Raw genomic sequence first — 12,894 nt, 5'->3', positions numbered from 1 at the left:
GGGTTTCCGCACACACCTGTCGGTTAGCTCACGTTTTTGTTTTCAGGTGGCAAAGTAACATTGTTGGAGGATTGCAAACTTGATCAACAGGATCGTACGAGAAGAATTATTTCGTGCTCGTACAGTCAATATTGTAATTATGCGTATCTCTTAAATTAGTATGTGATATGTATATAAAATATAAAAAAATTATATAAATAAATTGATCTATATCCAAAATATAATTAAACAATAAATAAACACCTACTTAATTGAAAAACTTAAACAATAAATAAAAAATTTATAAGTATAAATATTAATTTACAGTTAGATTATTGAGATTAAAGTCACATCATTCTCAGAACTCAGGTTAATCAGGTGATGCACATGCATTTCACGAGGTGAGTCAACAGACTCCAACTCACCACCCCCACCCACTCTTTTCCAGTGACTCAAAATAGAACAAACCACCACCTCTTGCCCCATCATCATTCTCTGCAACACAAACCAGCCATTGAAGGTATAAAATTAATTGTATCCTTATATAATTTTATTTAATAGTTTAGCTTATAATATAAATTTATTGAACCTACTATTATATATTATTTACATATTATTAGTATAGAAATGCATTAATATTATATATGTAATATATTTTTATACATTAAGAGTTATTAAATTTTGTTTCTTGAGCCATGAATATATTGTATGATGAAAAATATAATATTAGTCATTATTATATTTTCATTTATGTAAATTTTAAAGAAAATGAAATAATATTGTAACTTAATATTTTGATTAATATAGGAATTTCATAATTATTTTCACAATGTTTATAGATTCATACTTATAAGTGTTTGCAAGGTCACTTTCATGAAACTATCAAGTTACATAATTTATTATATCATCTGTAAGTAATCAGCATATGACAAAAATTGATCAAAACTTTTTATTTAATATACTTGCTTTCTATATCATTGAGTCTGCGATAATAATTGAGCATCATTTGATTTTTTCCCCTTATAATTTGACTAAAATGTGTACATGAGGTATATTATTTTTCTTGGACTTCACAACAGATAGAACAATTCCTGTGTCAGTTCGTTGAACTTTGCTTAGAAAGTAAGTTGCAATAGATCTTTTGTAGTTTTTGTTTCACCACCTTCTTGTTTTTCTTCTTACTCAACATTATAATTCATTATAATAAAAATATTTTGATGAGTAAGAGTTTGAGGCGATATCATATTGTTATGAATTTCAAAATTCATTTTCCTTCAATAATGCGATTTTTTTTTTGAGGGAAAAAAAATACAATTATTGTCATGATGGAGATGTTTTGCAAAGGCTTGGTTTGTTATTGAAAATGTTTGTTATGGACATTTGTTTGTATGACATGTATATATATATTGAATATAAATTGATAGGAGAACAATACACATTTCTGCAGTTTTTTCCTAACAAATATAACTATATTACTACAGCGATACATGTTAGAAATTAAAGTATTTGAAGGTAATATAGCATTATATATTGACAATTATGAATACAGTAACATATATAAATTTACATTTATATTTTTAATATAAATTATATATGTAGACATTGATATATATAAGATATCACAAAAGTAATATAATAATATAACGCACATAACAATGAGAATATTCATAATTAAATAGTTGGTTATAATGTAGATATTTAGTGTTACATTTTTGTGTGTATGCATCATTTTTTAATTAGATTATTAAATTCACATAAAAATTAAAAAGAATTTGTGAATAATTTGTGTAAAATTAGAGATTAGTGAAGAAAAATTTTTAAAAAGAGAAGTTTATAGTGTTTGGTTTTTTGTTTTTTTTTAAACTTTTGTTTTGAATCTTTTGGTTTTCATATTTTTTTTTTGTCTTTGACATTTTTTTTTAATAACTCTTTTATTGTCTTTTTAAATTCACTTAATTTAAGGGTAAAGCACCATTAAATCCCAAAATTAGATCTTTTAAACCATGTAGTCCTGTCTTTTTTTATTTTATTTTTATTTTTTTATAGACTCAAAAGTCTCATTTCAATGTTAATGATCTTGAAGCCCATGAATTCAGTGCATGGCTTGCATTTGTTAGGGGCTAAATGTGGGTTTTAGGTGATGTTGTACTTACCAAATTGACCAAAAGCGTACTGTAGTCTTTTTTGGTTTCCTCCAACGCGATCAAAACGGACGAGTCAAAAATGGAAAGTTCTCGATTTGCAATGTTACAACGATGATCCTCACCTCACTTCTTTGCACAACCGGATTTAGCAATGTTAAATCTTCAATCAATCTTTCGTAATTAACATTTGATATCCCCTCAAAAAAGCGAAAACCCCTTCCGGTATACATTATCGTCGTCGATTCGGAGTGGCCAAAAAAAAAATATGAGGGGATGTTTTAAAACATGTAGCCCTGTCTTTTTTTATTTATTTTATTTTTTTATAGACTCAAAAGTCCCATTTCAATGTTAATGATCTTGAAGCTCATGAATTCAGTGCGTGGCTTGCATTTGTTAAGGGGTAAATGTGGGTTTTAGGTGATGTTGTACTTACCAAATTGACCAAAAGCGTACTATAGTCTTTTTTGGTTTCCTCTAACGCGATCAAAACGGACGAGTCAAAAATGGAAAGTTCCCAATTTGCAATGTTACAACGATGATCCTCACTTCACTTCTTTGCACAGCCGGATTTAACAATGTTAAATCTTCAATCGATCTTCCATAATTAACATTTGACATCCCCTCAAACCCTAGAAAAGCGAAAACCCTTTCGGTATACATTGTCGTCGTCGATTCAGAGTGGCCATTGAGTCATATTGTCCCGCGATTGACGGTAACGATGTATCGTCGACAATAGCACATCATCCGTTCGTTTACGTCGGTGTTTGTGTTGTTGTCCTATGTTGTTAGGTATGTGGGCTTTAATGTTATTATGCATATATGTTTGCATTGGAAAAATATTTGGTTAATCCTAATGATTGTTTGATTAACGTTATATTTCTCTACGTAATTGGCTTTGATTGTATTATTTGTAATGGTGAAATCTCATTTTGATGTTGTTGGGTGTTCATGGGGTTCGAATTTTTCTGAGGGTATGGTTGTGTAGTGTCCATTTTTGTGTGATGTTAGTTTTGTTGTTGCCACTAGGGGTGTCGAGGTGCGTCCTCCATTTGAGATACTCTGTATTTGGGGTAGTATTGACAGGGGTATTTTGTGGTGTTTGTCATGATGTTGGTAAGTTTGTGGCAGGGTTTCAAGGTTAGTGTGCTTTATTGACATAGTCGTGTCGTTGTGTTGTAATGTGGTTTGGGGTCCCCAGATTTTGAGTGTATTTTGGATGGTCTTGATTTTAAATGTTAGTGAGATTTGTGGTAGTTAATGTGTGTTGTTGAATGACGTACACATTAACTAATGTTACTGTAGACGTCCCCGAACGCCCTGGAAGGAACGAGCTCCACCCGTTCTGTTCATATTGGGGGTCACTACAGCTCAGGACTCTCAAATTTGTCACGGTTCTAAATCTGAACCAAAGAGTCCAAATCCGGCAAATCGTTTTGAGAAAACTGATTTTTGAAAGAAGTGCCAAACATGGACTGCTTCGCCAGATACAGAGTCGCCACCTAAATGTTTTTTAAAATGGGAAATTTAGGAAACCCTGACTCGGTGCCAAAGGCCACGTGTCCGTCATCACCAAAGTTGCCTCGGCTCGGGAACTTGGGTACGATTGGGGAAGGTCACTTCGTGAGCACCCCCGCTCGCCCGATCAAAGATCGGCCTCTACTAACCATGATATTAATTTTTGAAAACTTTGTGTGTCCTTATCCCGATTATTTAGCCTAGGTTACTATGTGATGCACACAGCATATAAGTATAGACTGGGTCGCCCGAACTGGAACAAAACATTTCATGCTTGTTTATTTGAAAGATAGTTTGCTACTCGCAAGTAGGCTTAAAATGCAGATTTTGCCACCTTCGGGTGGGCTTAGAAAAGATGGTTTTGCCACTATCTAGTGGGCTTAAAACACACATTTGATGAATTATTCTAATTCAAATAACCTAACCTTCACCCACATGCATTCAGGCAGTTATATCACATAAGCATATAGCCTCATGGTAAGCATGCTACTCATGGCAGTCACTCACACGCATGCAAGGATGCTAAAGCATAGAACTTACCGAGTACTCGAAGCCAAAATAGAAACTACATTAGAAATCATGCATGATCCTAAGTATACAGAAATGCCTAATGCAGCACATGCAAAATGCAACTATAGCAGGCTCGGCTATTCTAAACATGGCATGTGAAATGCTACAACTATCATGCATTCAATTTGGAATTGAAAGTACAATGCAGTTAGTATGATGCGTCGAGCCCGGTGCATGCAAAATAGATGAATGAATGCAAACATGCTATCATACTGTATGCTAATTTAAACATGCCCTAATCTAACCATCAAAAGTGGATAAATAAAAGGGAGAAAGACGTGGGGTTGGAAGACATACAACACACACACGCACACTTATTACAGTTGTGCCCTCGCGCAGAGGGTCCGAATAAATATACAGTCCCAAATAAAAGAATATTACAGTCCAAATATTACAGTCCGAATAATATACAAATTCCTAATTAATTATCAAATTAAATAAGAAAACTGTGAAACTGGCGTGCAAGCCAGGGACTGCCTTGCTTCTGATGGATGATGCATGTCCGGGTTGCCTTGCGCGAAAATCTACTGGGATGCCCCGATTAGCCTCTTGTTTTGTGATTTTTCTTGGAAAGCGCGCCAAACTCCGGAAGTTTGCTGATTCTTCATTTGCTGCAACAGAGAGCAGGAAAGGGGCATAGCAATGTATTTTCACAGATATATGCATGCCTCGATCCTCGTGCCATCAATCACGCATATCGATGCATGATGGCAGAGGAGTCGAAATGTGCAACTTAATATAGAATGAATGCACATGTAAACACAACAAGAACCTAACTCCATCATGGGTAATCCGGAGTGTCGGTGACTGGAAATTGAGACACGTTCCGTCACTCGGAGTACGAAACGCACCTCGTTTCCCGTGCCCGGGCTAACTCCTATCCCGAACACGATGCAATATGCATGATATGCATGAATGCAGCTAAGATACAGCCTAGCATGCACAATGCTATGAAAATGAGATGTCTCGAAATGTGTACACAAGGGAACGCAAACCGAAGAAATGACAGAATGCGATCTAAGATACAACCTAGTATGCACTATGCTGTAAAAAAGAGATGCCTCGAAATGCGTGCACACGGGCTCGCAAACCGAGAAAATGACATACGCAATGCAAATGACATGGAAATATGATATGGGCTTACACTAACATGAGAGAGCCTCAGCCACGCTCACATAAGATGCCGATGGATGAAAATGAAGTGCCTCGAAACGCGTGCACATGGGCACGCAAATCGAGGCAATGACATACGCGATGCAATATGGCTAAAATGGCATAGAGAATGCAACATGGACTTACACTAACATGAGAGAGCCTCAGCCACACTCACATAAGAGGCCGATAAATGAAAATGAAGTGCCTCGAAATGCGTGCACACGGGCACGTAAACCGAGGCAATGGCATATGGAATGCAATGGCATGAAAATAGCATATAGAATGCAACATGGACTTATACTAACATGAGAGAGCCTCAGCCACACTCACATAAGAGGCCGATAAATGAAAATGAAGTGCCTCGAAATGCGTGCACACGGGCACGCAAACCAAGGCAATAACATATGCAATGCAATGGCATAAAAATGGCATATAGAATGCAACATGGACTTATACTAACATGAGAGAGCCTCAGCCACACTCACATAAGAGGCCGATAAATGAAAATGAAGTGCCTCGAAATGCGTGCACACGGGCACGCAAACCGAGACAATGGCATATGCAATGCAATGGCATGAAAATGGCATATAGAATGCAACATGGACTTATACTAACATGAGAGAGCCTCAGCCACACTCACATAAGAGGCCGATAAATGAAAAATGAAGTGCCTCGAAATGCGTGCACACGGGCACGCAAACCGAGGCAATGGCATACGCAATGCAAATGACATGAAACTATGATATGGGCTTATACCAACATGAGAGAGCCTCAGCCACACTCACATAGGATGCCGGTGAATGAAAATGAAGTGCCTCGAAATGCGTGCATACGGGCACGCAAATCGAGGCAATGGCATACGCAATGCAAATGACATGAAAAATGATATGGGCTTATACCAACATGAGAGAGCCTCAGCCACACTCACATAGGATGCCGGTGAATGAAAATGAAGTGCCTCGAAATGCGTGCACACGGGCACGCAAACCGAGGCAATGGCATACGCAATGCAAATGACATGGAAAATGATATGCAAACATGCTAATGGATTTTCATCAATGAAATGTGGGGGAAAACAGCTCCGAAATGAGGCGAAAACACACCCGATGCATGGAATTTCTCCCAAAATGCAAGATTAAGTACGTGAAATGAACTACAGCTATACAAAGCATGCATAATTGGTACACGGGATGAAAAGAAAGAAGCAAGGAAGCCTCAAAATAAGCATTTTTACAGTACAAATCATGGCCAAACAGCAAGCGAAGATAGGGCAACAATGGCATGTAAAAATGGCCCTAAACATGAGATTATGAAGCAACTCACAGCTGCTAACTCCAAATAGGTTAGGGCCCTTCAACAAAATTGAAGAGGGGCCAAAAATAAGCCACTTTTCAGAACTGTAAAAACCTCAAAAACAAACATAGATATGGCTAAGCTCTTATGCAAGAAAAAGGGCCAAAAGATGGCCAAAGAAGCAAGTGGTATATGCAAAGCCCAAACTGAAAAATTCCCTTCTACAACATTGAAGAGGGACCAAAAATATGCATATTTACAGAACTGTAAAAATCCCAAAACAGTATACAAACATGCTAGAAATGCAATGCAAAATGAGGCTCAAAAGTGGCTATAACACAAAGTCTACAAAGTATTCCACAAACGGCCAAAGACCCTTAATGAAACATGAATAATGGGCCAAAATAAGACTATTTTTAGTACTGTAAAAAGGCCAAAAACCGAAGCATAATAGGCTACCAAAACATGCAAAAAAAGGGGACCAAAGAGGGATATAAAGGCAAGTATAGCATGGAGGTCCCAAACAGTGTTGAGCCCTTCTTCAATGTTGAAGAGGGGCTCAAAATAAGCCTATTTTTAGTTCTGTAAAATGCCCAAAAATGGAATCATAATGGGCTGCCAAAGCATGCAAGAAAATGGCATTCAAGGAAGATATTGAAGCAAGTGTAAGATGGGGGGCTCAAACAGGATTGAGCCCTTCAACAAACATGTAGAATAGCTCAAAATAGACCTAGTTTTAGTTAAGGTCGGAGCCCAAAACAATAAGAAACTTGGCTAAGAAATTGGCACAAAAATGAGCTACAAAAGGGGGAAAGTCTACTTACCCTTGAAGACCATCACTTTTGTTGCTTCTTGGACCAGATTTGATGACTCTAAGCTGCTGGAATCCCTTCCTTTGCTGCTGGAATGGAGTAGTGATGGTAGAGCTTGAAGATGATGAAGAAAATGAAGCCAAAACTTGAAGGAAATGGAGTGATATGTATGTATATCTTCAAAGCAACTCTTGTAACCCTTTCTCTAGAGTTGGGAGGCTCTCTATATGGACAAGAGATGGAGAGAAGAGTCTAGCAAAAGTGGAGGGAAAATGAGGCCTTTTTTCCCTCCAAAAGGGTCCCCCGGATATAGATATTTTTGGGGGAAAACCAAGGCACAGCTGGAAAGCACACACAGTGAGGAACATGGCCGGCCACCTTTTGGAGTTGCAGGTGGCCGGCCGGCCACTTCCCCTAGCCGGCCGGCTAGGTCAAAGAAAAAATGTGGCCGGCCACCCCCTAGGATGAAGCCCCAGAAGTTATCTTTCCAATGGCGCAAACCTTGCATTAAAATTCCTTCTGTAGAAAAAGTTATGCCCTTTTCCGTGAAGCCGCGCAGATTCGGTCCAACCAGACTTCAACCAACCACATCTCCCCCCCTCGGACTTGGACATGGGAGATTCTTGAGTGCAAAATGAAGCCCCGGAAGTAAGCTTTCCAATGGTGTGGCCTCATATCTTAATTCCTCTTGTGCAAAGAGTTACGCCTGTTTCGGTGAAGCCACGTAGATTTTTCTCCTTCCCGGATTCATGCTGAACCACTTTTGACCAAAAAGAAGTTGGCTTTTCGGCAAAATTACTGGCCTCCCACCAAATTTTGGTGTCCTCCCATGTGTGTACATCACAAATATGTGGTTTGGGGTTGAAGGAAGTGGCCCCAAGGCGTTCAACATTGGCTCGGAAGTTAGAAAAACGGGCACTGGAGGGCGAAAATGGAATATAACTGGTTGCTAAGATAATTGCTGGCCTCCCACCCTCCAGTGACCTTCCTGGTGATAAAACAGAGGTACCTGCCAAAAATGAACAAAAACCGATACAAAACGGATGCTCGGGGGCCAAAACACGCAGTTCGGGGTCCCGAAAATGGGCTGTTAAGCACCAAAAGTGGCATTCGGCCACGAAGTGGGTTTCTGAGACCTCAGTGTTTCTCAAAAGGGAGCAAACAAGATGTATGCCAAAAACTGGAGCAAACGGAGACGGTTAGGCGGTCCCGAACTGAGGCATACAGCCAACGGTCCCGAAAAACCAGAACCGGGCTCCGAAATGGGCAAAATGGCCTACGGCCACAAAATGTAGCCCATGGCCACTGAGAGATGGTCTACGGGACCTCTCCCTCCCCTCATGAGAAGAAACAGAGAAAATTGAGTCTGGTTCGCAAACCGAGGCAAGGCACAGAAGAGGGTTCGGAAGTCCGGAGGCAGGGCTCGCAGCCGCGACTCTGAGACTTCTGAACAAGCACAACATGCAATATCACCGAGTGCTCAACTGGTGACGTCTGAGTCTCAAGGTCGGTCAAAAATGGGGTGTCTACAGTTACGCACATGGTTGGTGATTGTTAACCTAATGTTACGCACTCGTTCGGACATTGTTTGTGATGATTGTTCATATGGTGGTGTGTGTCTAGAATTCGGTGCAATGTTGTTGACAGATAATGAGTTTGTTGTGTCGGTGTGATGTAATGTGCTTGTGCTCCCCTAGTTTTTGGGTGTATGTATGTAGATTGGGGTAGGTATGTGTAATGTTAATGACAGTAATGTTAGGTGATGTGTAATGATTGTGACATCCATGTTTGCAAGTAGTTGACGTAATGGTACGTTGAGTGTCTTAGTGTAATTTCTTGAACGAAGGTAATTGTGTTTCACTATATGTGTGTTTACAAATGTTGGGTTGCATACCTCGTAGTGGTGTTATCGTCTAATTTTATAATTTCCCGAATGTGTTTATTTTTGGATAAAGTGTTGTTCTGTTGTGATTTGCTCATGAATGGTTGACGAATAAACTGTAATAACCCCGACCCTATATTAACGTTAATTCGTGCTTAGTTAAGCCTAACAATAATTTAGGAAGGATTTGGAACTAATTGCATGAGTATTGCATCATCTTTGTATTTCTATCTGTTAGGCGTAGAAAGATCTGTTCATATTTTAATTTCGGTTCACGAATTGAGAGCTTTATCGGCGTTCGAATCAGGAATCGGCTTGTGTTATGTGCTAGTTAGGATTTATGGAATTTTATGGTAGATTTAATTAAAGTTTGGTTCGGAACGATTAAACTAGATTAAAATTTTATAAATCCTAACTAGCACATAACACAAAGCCGATTCTTGATTCGGACGCCAATAAGGCTCTCAATTCGTGAACCGAAATTAAAATATGAACAGATCTTTCTACGCCTAACAGATAGAAATACAAAGATGATGCAATACTCATGCAAATTAGTTCCAAATCCTTCCTAAATTATTGTTAGGCTTAACTAAGCACAAATTAACGTTAATCTGGGGTCGGGGTTATTATAGTATCAGAGTAGCGCAGCGGAAGCGTGGTGGGCCCATAACCCACAGGTCTCAAGATCGAAACCTGGCTTTGATACCACTCACATTTTCGTGTTCCCCGAGTGCATAGCAAACTTACTACTGTGAGCTTCGGTCATAACACGTTTCCTCAAATCACCACAATCGGGTACACAAAGACGGTTCTGAAATTTTAGCACATCTTTCTCTCAGACACATATCCTGGCCTTGGCTTCGAATCAAATTCCTCTGTGATCTTTTTCAAGTATTCATCCTCGCACTGTTTCTGTTTGATCTCATCAAGAATTGTAGGTTGAGCGAAGATAGCGGTTAACAACCCAACTTATTCTAGGTCATTCTGCAGTTCTTTCCGATTGGATAATAGACATGACAAACTTCCCATTGATTTTTGGCTCAAGGCATCCGCTACGGTATTAGCTTTCCCTGGGTGGCACAAGATCTGCAAATCATAATCTTTGATTAACTCTAACCATCGCCTCTGTCTCATGTTCAATTCTTTTGGGGTGAAAAAGTATTTCAAGCTCTTATGGTCGGTGTACACCTCACAAGTTATCCCATACAAGAAGTGACGCCAGATTTTCAAAGCAAACACCACCGCTGCTAACTCAAGATCATGCATTGGGTAATTCTTTTCATGCGGTCAGAGTTGTCTAGAAGCATAGGCAATCACTTTTCCGTTTTGCATTAATACACACCCCAAACCTTTGTAGGAAGCATCACTGTACACTTGAAACCCATCAATACCATTAGGCAAAGTTAAGATTGGTGTAGTGACTAACCTGGTTTTCAGTTCTTGAAAGGCTGCCTCTCTTTGTTCATTTTAGTCAAATGGCACATTTTTCTGAGTTAACTGGGTGAATGGCATGGCAAGCTTAGAAAAGTCTTTCACAAATCTTCGGTAGTAACCTGCAAGTCCCAGGAAACTTCTAACTTCCGTTACGTTCGTCGGTCTAGGCCAATCCACAATAGCTTCAATCTTCTAAGGGTCAACAGAAACACCATCCTCATTGATCACATGTCCCAAAAATACTACATTATCAAGTCAGAATTCACATTTGGACAATTTAGCATACAGTTTCTTTTCCCTCAAAATCTGCAAGGTAGTTCTCAGATGGTTCCCATGTTCTTTCCTGTCTTTAGAATAAATCAGAATGTCATCAATAAACACAACAATGAATTCATCAAGGTATTGTTTGAAAACCCTATTCATTAGGTCCATAAAAGTTGTAGGTGCATTTGTTACTCCAAAAGGCATTACCAAGAATTCATAATGTCCATATCTAGTTCTAAATGCAGTTTTCTCTACGTCTTCTGCCTTAACCTTTAACTGATGATAACCGGACCTAAGATCGATTTTAGAGAACACTTTAGCTCCTTGGAGTTGATCAAACAAATCATCTAGTCGGGGTAATGGATATTTGTTCTTAATGGTCACTTTGTTCAATTCCCGGTAATCGATACATAACCTCAAAGACCCATCTTTCTTTTTGACAAATAATACTGGAGCACCCCAAGGTGAGGTACTCGAACGAATGAATTTCTTGTCTAAGAGTTCCTGTAGTTGAGCCTTCAGTTCTTTCAGTTCAAAAGTTGACATCCTATATGGAGTCTTGGAGATAGGCTGTGTTCCAGGTGTTACATCAATGATGAATTCTATTTCCTTATCAATTAAGTCCCCAGGTAGGTCATTTGGAAACACATCGGGAAATTCACAAGCAACCCGGATAGTTTCTACCGTAGTTCCGTCAAATGGTGCAATCAGTATACAGCACAAGTAACCTCTACATCCCTTTCTAAGCAGTTTTATGGCTTTCAAAGCTGAAATCAGATATGGAGGAGGAACTACCCCATCCCCAGTAAAAGTAAATTCAGGCATACCCAGTGGTCTAAACACAACAGATTTACTTGCACAGTCAATGGTGGCACAGTATTTAGTCAACCAGTCCATTCTTAAAATACAATCAAAGTGATCAATATTCAAGGGTAATAAATCAACATATAATATCACATCGCCAATCATAATATCACAAGCTGGATAAACATGAGTCCACACCATAGAATCTCCAGATGGCGTAGATACAGATAACACATATGTCATAAGTTCTAATAGTCTAGTCAATTTTTGAGAAAAAGCATGCGATACAAAGGAATGTGTAGAACCAGAATCTATCAGTACACATGCATTTTGAGAACATACAGAGAGTGTACCTGACACCACAGTATAGGTGTTTGGTACGTCACCAGACACTAATGTAATGACCCCGACCTCCGATTAATGCTAATTCATGATTAATTATGCTTACTAGTAATTTAGGAAGGATTTGGGATTTATTTGCATGTGTATTGCATTATTTATGTGTTTCTATTTGTTTGCGATAAAATGATCTGTTCATGTCTTTGACTTTAAATTGCGAATTGAAAGCCTTATTGGCGTCCGAATCAGAAATCGACTTGATTTATGTGCTAGTTAGGATTTATAGAATTTTATGGTAGGTTTAATTAAAATTCGGTTCGGAGCGATCAAATTAGATTAAATAACGTTAAATTACACTAGTTCAATTATTTACGACATTGCCATTAGTGGGCCACTTAGGTACCATTGTTTGGAACTCAATTTCATACACTTCATAACATTTCCTCAGCCATTTTTGTGACAAAAAACGTAGGAAAGAGTGAGAGAAGAGAAAACTTACCTTCCATTGAGATTTGACTTAGAGACTTGAGGAATTGGTAGAAGATTTGCAAAATTGAGCTTCCTCACTTATAATTCAAGACATAAGGTAGAGAATTCATCTTCTCCATTGTGATTTTGAGTTACTTCTTGCATGGTTCATGGTGAATTAGAGTCTAAAGTCAAGTTGTGGTTCTAAATGTTGAGTTGAGTAGGAATTCTTGCA

Source organism: Camellia sinensis, chromosome 15 (genome assembly GCF_055761805.1).
Source record: "Camellia sinensis isolate YWXY chromosome 15, ASM5576180v1, whole genome shotgun sequence".
NCBI classification, from domain to species: domain Eukaryota; kingdom Viridiplantae; phylum Streptophyta; class Magnoliopsida; order Ericales; family Theaceae; genus Camellia; species Camellia sinensis.
Note: the sequence above shows the minus strand (reverse complement) of the source record.